Genomic DNA, 13,709 nt, shown 5'->3' on the forward strand with positions numbered 1-13,709 from the left:
GACTATTTCATTTATGTTAGGTAGAATGCCCAGAGGGGACTGGGCGGTCCCGTGGCCAGGAACCCCTGCAGATTTTATTTTTTTTTTCTCCAGCCGTCTGTAGTTTTGTTTTTTCTGTCCACCCTGGCCATCGGACCTTACTCCTTTTCTATGTTAACTAATGTTGTCTTATTTTAATTTCTTATTTTGTCTTTTATTTTTCTTTTTTTCATTATGTAAAGCACTTTGAGCTACATTTTGTATGAAAATGTGCTATATAAATAAATGTTGTTGTTGTTGTTGATTATGGCAGCAAACAGACTCTTGAGGGAATGGTGCAGTTTTAGAGAAGAAAGACAAAAATTAGATTAGTCTGGAGTCAATTGGTGTGACCAGTACCCAGAGCTAGTAAGAAAGCATACAGCAGCAATGGAACGCCAGCTGTCTGCTTATGGGATTAAATCCATTCTGCCTCATCTAACCACTCAGTCTCTTCTCCTTTCCATTTACAGAGATAAGCAGCTAGTTATAAAGGTGGGGAGGCCACTCTAGAGTGACGTTGTCGGGCGCCGAGTTGACTTGTTCTCACTCCAGTGCTCAGGTGCTTCTGCTGAGAAAACAAATGGAATAAATCATTCTCTGTCACTCGACAAAGCACTGGAGCTGATATCCTAAGACAAAAAAACAAAAAGAAACACCAAATATTGTGGAATGTTCATCTTTGAGCGCATTTTTGTCTGAAATGTCAGTGTGCTTTTAACACAATTGGTATAGAACCCCAATGTCTTGTCTTTAATAAGTATTTGATTTGATTTTTTTCTGTTTTCATCAGCTCTTTCTACAGGGGACTTCATATGTTCGAAAATGTATTATATAATACATATAATAAACACCAGCATCATAACAAAATGGCTAACACATACGCTAAATATATATAAGAGGAAATATTTCAAAGTCACTCTAAATCTTAATTTTTGTATCATGCAAGAACAATATGACAAATGCTTTGCAAAGAATTTAGTAGGCATTTTACAGAACAAAATAAGGCAATACACTGCATGCTCATAAAGATTACTGAGAAAAATGTTATTGATGTAACCAGAACATGACTTTCTCTTTATAAAAGTGTTATTTTGAAATTTTGAGCCCATCACATTACCTTACCCTATAAATACCTGCAGTATATGTAGTTATCACTGTAGGGCAAAATCTGCTGGAGTGATTCTGCTCAAAATCAATAGGCTTCTAACACTTTATAATTCTAATAAACTGTGCTAAATCTCACTCAGATTGAGAGATTCAGTTTTGAGTTATCTTATCCACAGACTGATATCTTGAGAAACAGATGAAGACACAGCATAGAGACATTATTCTGAAAAGTAGTGAAATCATATACAGGGATGTCTAAATATTTGAACTGGTAGAAAAGTAAAAGTCAAAAGTTTGACCTCATCCTCATACTTTCCATACACACACACATACATACATATACACACACTGTGGAAGATGCCCGGACACAAACAGACACTGGGACAAATGTCCCAAAAACACACACATTTTATTTACAGTTCTCCCTTTACAATGCAACACCGCACACAGATCACCTACAATAGTTCTCACAGTCCTTTTCTCTTATTCTCTTTCTTTTCTTTTATCTTCTCTTCTGCCCTCACTCCTCCACTTGCAAGCTGTGTCCTCTGCCTCCTGCCTCCAGCCCCCCCGAATGGAGTGAGGCAGCCCCTTTTATATTGTACCCAGATGTGCTCCAGGTGCTCGTTGATGACCTTCTTGAAGCACTTCCTGGTGTGGCGGAAGTGCTGCAGTCTAAGGCTTAGCAACTGTCCAGGCACCCCCTGATGGTGGCCATGGGTTCCCACAGGGTTGAGCTTCCAAGCTCTGTTCCTGTGGCCCTGACACCCACCAGGGTGGCTGCCCTCTCATGTTCCAGGGGAGATACTGCTCATCTCCCGGTCCTTCCACATATGTCCAGACACCAGGTAAAAGTCCCAAAAATAATTGAATTTCTTTTATAATGTGCACAAAGCACCTCCACCTCCAAATTACTCAATGATAATACAATAATAAGCAATAATCAAAAATAAATCCTCCTCTCCACCCAGCAGCTCTGTCGCACTTCCTCCCAACTCTGACTCTCTTGCTGGGTTTCCCACAATCCTTTATATAGTCCTTGACCCGGAAGCGCTCCTGTCCTTCAGTCCATGTGATCCAATAGCACTTCCAGGTCAGATGAAGATTTATATTTTCCTTCAGCCCAGAAGTACTTCCGTCCTTCTGTCCCTATGACTTGGGAGTACTTTCGGGTGTTGTGATGTAAGATTTTGCATATAACTTGATAAATATTTTGTATGTCTTTATTTGTAATTTAGGCAAATCAATGTAATTTGGTGTTTACCCCAACCCCCTTTAGGAATGGGTTTCTTTGAATTTTACGACAGGATTTGGGGGATGTGCCTTAAACCAGTTTGGCGAGTGTTTCTCTGCTAAAGTCTTTCGATCCCCGCAAGAAAGCCAGGTTATGTTAACATATGGTTTGGGGGCAGGTATTAAGATGTTCTATGATGCCCTATTGGCTCTAGCGGTTGGACAGAACATCTATAAATTTACTAGTTTAACCTCACAATCTCTCTCTTGCTAACCTGTGATGATGAGGAAATATCTCTCTTACTAACCTCTGATGATGAAGAAGACCATCACACCATGAACTAAAAGGACAACACAATAGAGAGCACAGCTCGGCTTCAGCCATATTGAGCAGACATGTGGCTTGAAGCTGACTACAAATGATGCCTTAACTAGAGACATTAAGTAACAAACAAGTCTGTGTGCTGCCTGAACTGCACATCACCATTTAATCAGGTTCTATGGTTGCCAATATTCAAATGTATTTTGCATTTTGTTATTATTTATGAATATTATCAATAATACATTGTTTAAATTGTAACTTAACTTCTGCTTGTTTTTTTACTACATCTAATTGCCTGAGGTTATAGATATAGAAGGGAAGGTGGGGATAAGTTATATAAAATAATACCTTATAAACAGTGGTAAATCTGTGGGATCAGGCATTCTGACAGAGGCTACATCTTAATAATACAAGATCTCTCTCTCTCTCTATATATATATATATATATACAGTGCATCCAGAAAGTATTCACAGCGCATCACTTTTTCCACATTTTGTTATGTTACAGCCTTATTCCAAATTAAATTTAAATTTAATTTTTTCCTCAGAATTCTACACACAACACTCCATAATGACAACGTGAAAAAAGTTTACTTGAGATTTCTGTAAATTTATTAAAAATAAAAAAATTGAGAAAGCACATGTACATAAGTATTCACAGCCTTTGCCATGAAGCTCAAAATTGAGCTCAGGTGCATCCTGTTTCCCCTGATCATCCTTGAGATGTTTCTGCAGCTTAATTGGAGTCCACCTGTGCCAAATTCAGTTGATTGGACATGATTTGGAAAGGCACACACCTGTCTATATAAAGTCCCACAGTTGATAGTTCATGTCAGAGCACAAGCATGAAGTCAAAGGAATTGTCTGTAGAGCTCTGAGACAGGATTGTCTTGAGGCACAAATCTGGAGAAGGTTACAGAAACATTTCTGCTGCTTTGAAGGTCCCAATGAGCACAGTGGCTTCCATCATCCGTAAGTGGAAGAAGTTCGAAACCACCAGGACTCTTCCTAGAGCTGGCCGGCCATCTAAACTGAGTGATCGGGGAGAAGGGCCTTAGTCAGGGAGATGACCAAGAACCCGATGGTCACTCTGTCAGAGCTCCAGAGGTCCTCTGTGGAGAGAGGAGAACCTTCCAGAAGGACAACCATCTCTGCAGCAATCCACCAATCAGGCCTGTATGGTAGAGTGGCCAGACGGAAGCCACTCCTTAGTAAAAGGCACGTGGCAGCCCGCCTGGAGTTTGCCAAAAGGCACCTGAAGGACTCTCAGACCATGAGAAACAAAATTCTCTGGTCTGATGAGACAAAGATTGAACTCTTTGGTGTGAATGCTAGGCGTCACATTTGGAGGAAACCAAGCACCGTTCATCACTAGGCCAATACCATCCTTACAGTGAAGCATGGTGGTGATAGCATCATGCTGTGGAGATGTTTTTCAGAGGCAGGAACTGGGAGACTAGTCAGGATAAAGGGAAAGATGACTGCAGCAATGTACAGAGAGATCCTGGATGAAAACCTGCTCCAGAGCGCTCTTGACCTCAGACTGGGGCGACGGTTCATCTTTCAGTAGGACAACGACCCTAAGCACACAGCCAAGATATCAAAGGAGTGGCTTCAGGACAACTCTGTGAATGTCCTTGAATGGCCCAGCTAGAGCCCAGACTTTAATCCGATTGAACATCTCTGGAGAGATCTTAAAATGGCTGTGCACCGACGCTTCTCATCCAACCTGATGGAGCTTGAGAGGTGCTGCAAAGAGGAATGGGCGAAACTGGCCAAGGATAGGTGTGCCAAGCTTGTGGCATTATATTCAAAAAGACTTGAGGCTGTAATTGCTGCCAAAGGTGCATCGACAAAGTATTCAGCAAAGGCTGTGAATACTTATGTACATGTGATTTCTCAGTTTTTTTATTTTTAATAAATTTGCAAAAACCTCAAGTAAACTTTTTTCACGTTGTCATTATGGGGTGTGTAGAAGAATTCTGAGGAAAAAAATGAATTGAATCCACTTTGGAAAAAGGCTGTAACATAACAAAATGTTGAAAAAGTGATGCGCTGTGAATACTTTCTGGATGCACTGTGTATATATATATATATATAGGCATATATACACATATATATATATATATATACATATACGCACAAACACACCCGTGTGCATGGGGGGCAGCTGAAGGACTCACAAAGGGGGTGGCAAGGTGCACTAATCCCACCTTTCTTTATTGGCAGACCAACCACGGGAAATTTCGCCTGGACTCGATGACATCACTTCCGGTTTTGGTCCCGATGACATAATTGCCAGTTCCCGCCCGGCTTTAAAACCGCCATCTTTGTCTATCATGATTGTTCTATTATTGGACTGAGCTCTGTTGAGACCTGTTCTATGGAATCAACCCTTCAGTTTTGGCAGCCTAATTCCTAAGTATACAGGTGGCCGCCCTCAAACCTTTTCCTGTGTCTGTCAAATCTTTTCACAATATATATACACATACACCTGTGGTATTTTTTAGGAAAGTAGCATTTACACTGTCAAATGTTATCTCATTCCAACATTAGGCAAGAGCTGAGGACAAGGGGAAAACTGTAAGGGGATACACAAGGAAGTCCAGATGTCTCAAACATGATCTTCTCTCTTTTCAGGACACAACTGAAAGAAAAGGAAGAATAGCACAAGGTTTTCTAGCCCAGCGGAGACACTTGTAAAGAATTGTTTGACAATTTCAATTGTATAAGTTGGAACTGCTATAATGGAGAAGCTAAAATAATGAAAAAGAGATCACTTACAGTAGCCGCAAATGAAGGAACTCTGCCTAGCGATGGCCAAAAGTATAACCTTAAGTCTAGAAAAAGAGTCCCAACCCTGCAAAACAGGGTATAGACTAGTACAGAGCCTTAATGGTTAAAACCTGAGCAGCAATTTTTAAAAGAGACCAATTCTAATCACTGGCTACATTTCTGAATTTAGGCTGGCTAATAAAGTTGGACCAGAAAGGCATGTGGAGGAAAAGTACACACACACACACACACACACACACACACACACACACACACACACACACACACACACACAAACACACACACCTTGTCTCAGGATCAGTAGCCAGGGAAGAGCAGAGACATTTAAACACTTCTCACATGCTGAAGCTAGGCATACGGAACATCTTGTAATTAGCTGCAGGACTGCAGGATGTAACCTCTGTTTTTAGACAGCAATGAATATTCATGGTACCTGCTCTATCTGACAGCTCTTGTTCCCCAGAGTACAAAAACTAAACACTTTTTTTAAAGAGTTATATTAGTAGATGTGTAAATAAATACAGTCATAACATTTGAAAAAAGGCTTGAATTTTCTACAGATGAGGTTCAGTTAAGGATCACTTTGAAGACTAATAATTATTTCTTCGTGAGAAAAAAAATCTGTTCAGCTATACTTGAAAACAAAATATGGAGAACTTCAAAGGGTTGCTTCTATTTAATGATACAGGCAATGGAATTTTCCCCCTACAGATTGCTTTTCAATTTGTTCGCACTATTGACTGGAACTGCACTGAGCAAAATACAAAGGGCTTTTTCCAGGTGGTTTGCAGCAAGATTCCTGGTGTCAGGAGAGGTTCACGGTTGGCAACACAATCTTGATTCAGTGCTCATCCAAATACACCTGTCAGATTACAGCCCACTACGGCATGTTTTTCTTCCTTCTTAACCATTCACATAAACAAAAAAAAATAGAAGTAGATCTTTAAAAATTCCCAAGCTACAGCATTCTACATTGTTAAAAAGCAATTTCCTGCTTCTCGTTTATAATAAATAAGGGGTTGTTACATTGCGATATTGTTTAGAGGACAGCAATATTTGCTGAAATTAATTTATAATGAAGAATAAACATTATCTGTGTAGTATCCCAACAGATCCTTGCATGCAGTGGTCCCTGTATGTGTGGCACAATTTGTGAATAGAAGGCCATATTAAAGGTCAATTTCACTTCTTCTTAGGAGGTGTTCTGCAAGATAGCAAGGCAATCAGTACTAGGTCTGTATAGCTCAAGAGACCTGGGTTCAAATAACGGCCTGGTCCCCATATGCAATATGTATGTGAAGCAATCTCTCAAAAACATGTGCAGACACACAGGAACAGCCCCTAATGGAGTATGTGAATCCTATAACACCTCTACCCTCTGGCTTTCCTGCTGTCCTGCTGTTTCTTCCCACATCCAAAGACAAGTGCATGTGAACTGCTGGCCTGTCCAGGGTTTGTTTCTGTCAGGATGTAAATAACTCAAATGAAAAAGTGGGTCCAGAACACGTAGATGTTCTGTTAGGAATTTATTAATTTAAGAAACAGAGAATAACAGAAAGGATATTAAAACAGTATTTAGAAAAACACACTTTAGCACGCTGCAGAATGTAACAGTTTCCGGTGTTATTTCAGAATCTTTTAAATAATGGTGTAAAAAGGTATATATTAAGAATTCACCAGAACCAAAGGTCTCCATGGTTGATTTAATTACCAGGCTGTTATTTTTATATTCACGTTTTACTGTGTGTGTCATATACAACTGCTGCCACCAGCAGGAAAGATCAGACAGTGTTAGGCAAATGTTAATCCTAGAGCCACATTTCAGAACAGAATTACTGTGTGTAAATCCTAATGGGATCTACAAAGCTTACCTCTGCAGCCCTGCCTTTTCTGTCATATTTCCTGTGGTCACAGATGAGCTACCTCTCCTTATAAAATGTACCTTTTAAATAAAGAGCTTGCATCTTACTTGAATGATATGCTTCTTCAGAGGAAAATATTTAAATACAGATGACAGCACGTTCAACTAGAAGCAATTTATATGTTTGGTAAGTATCATCCATATGATAAACATTTTTCAGAATGCTTTCTTTTAAGAATCTCACAATATAAAGTCAGTTCATATGTACTGTGATGTGCACAGTTCAACTCATAAACATCAGAATCACTCAGTTTATTTTATATTGCCTCCATAAGGTGCTTTACTCTCTAAATAAAACAACAATATCGTATCAATCAATCAAGAAAACTGTCTAAGCAATTTGACAAGGTGAAGGGCGACTGCTCATTCTGAGAAGCAAGTCTATTTTATTGTTCTTTTAAACAGCCCATGGCAAACATTTCACATCATTCTACATACTGTACACCAGATTATGCCTTGGACTGTTTTCAAATGATCACACCATGCACAGGCTGACATTTCTCCATCAGGATGCTGATTCTCAAAAACCATCTCAGAATGAGGAATTGTAGCATTTCTTAACACTGGGGGAAGGGGGATTCAATTTCAACTGCATCCTAAGGCCATCAAGGTGCACGGTGAGACCAGTTGCTAATAAACTTGATATTGTGTTCCCATACACGTACAGCTGTGAGCCGATGAGAAAGCAAAGACAAATTATGATTTGAGCTATCAGCCGCCAGTACCACCTGGAGGACAGAGGGGCTCTGATGACACCAAAGCAAGGCTAAATCAGCCATCACAAAGGATAGCAGATAGCGTGATTAAAGGCAGAAGGAAGAACAAAAAAAAGGGTCTGCGTGCAGTCCCTGCAATTGGAGTCCATTAAAGCTAATAACTAATCATCCAAGAGAGTTTCAAGCTCTGAATTATCAAATCTGCAAAGAAAACAACATCCGTCCACTTTCACACTCCAATGGAAGAGGTGGTCCCTCGTGACAGGGCCGCGCAGTCTTGCCATCTGGAGAATAAATCGAGTGTGAAGTACAGTATAGTTTGGGACCAAGCTCCGTGGCGGCAGCTCAGCAGTTAGTTCATTAGTTCCAAACTTCTAGGGATTAGTCCAGCGTCTATTCTGCTGTGGCAGAGGGATAAAGCAGAAAGGAAAGCAAAAGCTTTTTAGGGAGAATGCGATAACCAAGCTTCTTTGCTGGGACTGGTGGTTAAAAAAGGGAGGGCGGGGTCGAGGGGTCAAACAGAGTATTTAAAACTGAAAAAAAAAACCAAGTGGACTCTGCATTATACACATGAAAGCAACCTCTCCAAAACACACGCACACAGGCGCAGTCCCTGATGGACTATGTGCTTCCTATGAAATCTATACTCATCCTAGGTGTAATGAGGCGTGAGGTGCAGCCAATTGCTTTTAAATACCCCAAAACTGCCATCATTTCAGAGTGTCCAATGTGCTTTGAGTACTTTACACTTGCATTAAGGGGCTGAATAATATAATTAGATAGAAAATACAAAGGACTTTAACAAAAGAAAATCTAGGAAGCATACTACAAAATATGTAAAATATGCCAGTATAACAAAGACAAAAAAACCTGATAAATTTCACTAAATAAGTAGAATGTAACAGTTTTTTTAACACTACAGTAGAATATAACATCACAACAACATTTTTTAAAATTTGTGGAGCAGCTTGCCAGCAGGCTTCCTGGTCATCACCTTGGCATAGATCAGATCTGAGACTGAAAAGGCTAAACAGATTCCTAAATATGAAGAGGGCTAGCAGATGGCAAAAGGAAAAGGGAATATGACAGCCAGCCTAAAATATCCACTGGAGCTCTTATAAATGCCCTGCTAATCTTTTGCTTACATTTTAGTAAAAAAGTAAAACAACCTAACATTGTCTTCAAATTTAGTTTTTTATATTCTATTGTTTAAATAGAATTATATGCAGATAAATGTACTATCTATGCTTTAAAACAGATCAGCGTCTGCAGTTTTTGAAAAGCCATTTAAACTTCGTTCTAATTTGCCATGTAAGTAGCAATGTATTCTGCTGACCTGTGTTTAAGGGACTCATATTCATGTACTTAATTTTATAGATATGCACCTGGTTTAATACAATGTGTTATATACATAATGTATAAACAGACACTATATGATAGATAGATAGATAGATAGATAGATAGATAGATAGATAGATAGATAGATAGATAGATAGATAGATAGATAGATAGATAGATAGATTCAAAAATCTACATGTAGAAATATCTGGACTGGATGGGTTTTTCAAAAGAAAGAATAACTCCTTTTAAAGCAAAAGAGCCAAGACAGACATATACAGTTATTTCATTGTTTCTACATTTACTTCATTGGCGACCAACACAACTAACACAATTTAGGAAACAGACACAAAACAACCCACCTTTTGCCCATTCCACTCAGCTGCTCACTGGTGTTGGTCTACCATGTCTTTCAAAGTTCTCACCCGTCAGTAAGCTGTCTAATGCAACAATTAGTCTTACTTCTAATTTCTTCCTTTAACTCTGCTGCACCATCTACACCTCTGCCAAAACACTGTTATATCAACACATTCATCCTCAAACTTGTATCGCTTTTTACTATATTTTTAGGGATCAATCTGCAGCAAAATTAAATTCTGAACCCTTTAAGGAAGGTGGGCTGGTACAGAACAGTCTGCCTGCAGGTGGACACCAGCACACTGACATCTTCTCCCATCACTAATGTGTGCCATGAATGGAATATTAGTGGTTGTACCAGCGTATCAACAAATATTCAACCAAATAAGCATGACCCTCAAGGATATCTTTCAAGTAAAGTTTTTAATTGTGATTTATTCTCAGCAGCATGAGCACAAACACTTGAAATTGTAACTGTATGACAAGCAGGAGTCAACTGATTGGGTGAACCTTTGTAATAGAGCAGAACCTCAAAACTAAAGTCAGGATTCTTAAATAAAAACTTTGTTTTTATACTTCTCCATAAGATTTTTTCTCCTTTATTTTGAGTAAAAGATTAGAAAAATAACTAAAACAATCCTCCAGTATTAAATAATATGGCATCTGACACTTCATTAATTGATGCATACTCAACAGCACTGCAGTGAAAGTGTTCCTAAATGAAAATCATGAGACAACCCCAATTAACATTAATTAAGCAGAAAAATGAATCAAAGAATAAATAAAAATACAAAAAAGGATAAAAAATGCTTTAAGGAGCCGAAAGGTCTCTGAATTGATTAGTGCTCATGCATTAAGTGTGAATAAATATGCTGACAAATATATAGTGTGTGAAAACAAACGCCTTATTGAATACTCAAGATGTTCATTTCAAATGTAATGGCACGGATGGCAAACCAGTTTGTTTTTTCATCAATCAAAATGGAGAAGTCATTTTGCATTCCTATACCGTTGGTAGTCACTATTCACAAACACAACGCTAGAATTACTGATGATCAATGTGTAGCGATCCATTCCTTATATGGGATATAGGGGGAGTAGCTTGGTACAAATTGAAAAGTGAACAGTTATTTTAGTATTATTCAGGACTAATTAAAATCTACTCTCTATATATAAAATCCTAAGTCTAAAAGTGTAATGGTGACTTTTTATGTCACATTTTTTGTCATGCTTTAAATCGGGCTTATTCTAAAACCTACATACATATGTTTGGTATCATTCCTTTCAGAATTTATCGAACTTTAATGTGATGATGTTAGATTTTTATATTTTAAATTATAAACTAAAAAACATCAAGAACTCACGTCTCACAAGATGGGACTTTGTGCCAAAAGATTTAACCACACCTGGGACCGAAAATAAAACACAAAGAGTAGGACAGCTGCTGTACAGGCTTTTAAACGTTCGCCGCATGAAATGCAGATCACGAGGCACGGCAGCAACAGCAAGCCAGCAGCTGATCGAGCAAAGAGGAGGCAAAATAAACTATTTGTTTCCCATTGTGTCACCGTTTAAGAGGGGGTTTTGGAGGAGCGACCTCATCTCCTTGGAGTGCGTTCAGCCACCCTCTTCACAACACCAGCAGCAGAGACGTAAAATGGTTGGCGAGCGAAGCGGGGGGAACCCCCTAGCACTATATAAACAGGAACAAATGTCATTTAGTGATAGTATTAATTTAAGTGATAAATGAAGTATCTTTATGAATATTTAGTAAAAAAAAAAAAAGCCCAGAGTCCCTTGAAAAATATATTGTTTTATCTCTGTATTGCTGATACTTAGTTTGTAAATATCTGTGTGATACCAAAGGTTTGAGTTAAGTGATGGACACCACTTTGCCCCACAAAGACACTGTAGCTGGGGTTATTTGTCTGAACCAATGTGTGCGAATCCCAGCTACCTATACATTTCATCAAGTTCGTATTTATTTGCAACAGGTTTAGATTTTTTGGTCACTAGTTGGATGGCCAGTGCAGAGGAATTGCAGAATTCCTATTGAAAGCACTGTCATAATCACTAATGATGGGGGCAGAAGTTGGTTGCAAATAGTTCAAGCTATTTTGACTTCCAATTATACAACTTCTGCTGGCAATTACATTAGATTTGTTACTGCTATATGCTGCTGCTTCCTTTAGGCTATTCTTTTTCGTTTACTCAATCAACAATCCTTTTATCTTTTGGAAGTGTTACCAAAGAAAGATTCAGCTTGCACTAAAAATCTCTTGTTTGGACAGTGATCATCTCCTCCCAAATGGTGATGATGGGCCCCTACTCCATTTGTTTAATTGATCACATTACTGCTTTCAACACTAGAGTACTGTTGACAGTCTCCTGAAGAATTTGCCTGGAATAAGTGGAACCTGATATTCTTTGATATGTTCCTACTTCTTTGGTATCTTGTTGTGTGTCGTCTTTGTTGTGAAATTCAGTTCCTTACATCTTATTGCCTGATTTCTTTCAAGAGTATTTACTTGAATATTGTCTCTTTAATACAGGAACGCTTCACATTTTTCAGTATGACTTTATATTCCATATGTACGCTGATGACATACGACTCCACAAGATCAGACCTCATGGACGAATTAGATACGTGGAAAAGTCTTTGCATACTTCTTCTATGGCAATGTTAGCGTCTCAGCTAATTTCCTATAACTAAGTGTCAGAAAAATAATTGCCTTTTCTGTTACATTCTGCACAAATAATAGAAACTTGGCTATTTTTTTCATAAAATCTAGCATTATTGCAATTCAAACACTTTCAATGGTCTGCCTTCATTAACCAGAAATTTACTATCTGCAAGAGATGGTTTATGAAAAAAAAACAGTTTACCATTCCATGTGAGATGCCTACATTATCTTCTCACAAGATTACAGAAATTGTCCATTCAAATGCTCTTTTAGTAAGTCCATATGAATTCCAGAATGCTCTTATCTGAGTTCTGACTTGAACCAATAAAATGTATTTTAATACTCCGTTGGCTAAATTAAACTCATTTTCAATTCCCTGCTGTACTGGCTATGTGGGAATGTGGTCTGCGAGAGGCTGGTTGGCTCCTGCTGTTTTACTGAAGATATTCAGTTAGGCTCCACCTCCTCAATACCGTAAATTGGAATAGCATAGATTAATCAGGCTTTGCCAATGAATATATGGATGGTTTTTATGTTTGGACTATAATTCAGGTAACAAGTAAGGTGCAATTAAAAATAATTAGATTAAAAGACAAACAGTGCTCCAAAGAAACCTTTCTCTCAAGTTCTACATGTTGCTTTTGCCAAAATACTATTCCAAAGTCAGAAAAGCAATCAAAGTGACTATATGTCAGTATGGGAGTAAACTAGAGATTGGTTGCAATCTGTAGTGATCTGTTATCTGGAGCATTAAGTGACATCTTTAAAAAGAGAACTATTTCCCCTGTGTCTTCTTGCTTCTGGGAGCCCTTGAATCCGTATCGTCACATTTGGTGGCAGCGATGGGATGTACTGGCAGCAGGGACAGAAGAGGAGACAGATCAGCAAGCAGGATTGGTGCCAGATGTTTTAAGAACCCATGGACCCAAGCCGGAGGAGGACATTTTAAAGGACAGAGCTTTTAAATGGACATTTATTTATTGATTGTTTTTATTGTCATTTTAAAGTTCTTACTCTTTTGATGTCCTGTTTTTTATGAAGGGGAGCTTGGGTTGGTTTTATTCTGGGATTGTTTCAGTGCTTTTATTTATTTATTGATTTAAGTGCAGTGTAGTTGTAGTGTAGCCCAGCAGAACTAGGTTGGCAGTGGCATGGAGCCTTCCTGTGCAGCTGGAGGCTTATGGGGGTGGAATTTGGTATAGTGGGTCCACAGC

At 38.7% G+C, this 13,709-nt stretch overlaps 1 protein-coding gene and 1 long non-coding RNA gene across 3 annotated transcripts in view; one reads left to right on the forward strand and one right to left on the reverse strand.

The window, feature by feature from the left end:
• Positions 1–5,705, forward strand: part of LOC120523473 — a 157,793-nt gene extending 152,088 nt beyond the window's left edge. The window contains exon 7 of one of the 2 annotated variants that reach the window (XR_005632636.1): positions 5,324–5,705. This is a non-coding gene — a long non-coding RNA (uncharacterized LOC120523473). Of the gene's footprint in view, positions 1–4,912; positions 5,280–5,323 lie in introns of those variants that run through there. The other variant, XR_005632635.1, reaches the window with a different exon arrangement.
• Positions 1–13,709, reverse strand: part of clybl (citrate lyase beta like) — a 333,276-nt gene that overhangs the window by 88,556 nt on the left and 231,011 nt on the right. The gene's annotated exons all lie outside the window — the stretch shown is intronic.

This window comes from Polypterus senegalus, chromosome 2, assembly GCF_016835505.1.
Source record: "Polypterus senegalus isolate Bchr_013 chromosome 2, ASM1683550v1, whole genome shotgun sequence".
In the NCBI taxonomy this organism is placed as follows: Eukaryota; Metazoa; Chordata; class Cladistia; order Polypteriformes; family Polypteridae; genus Polypterus; species Polypterus senegalus.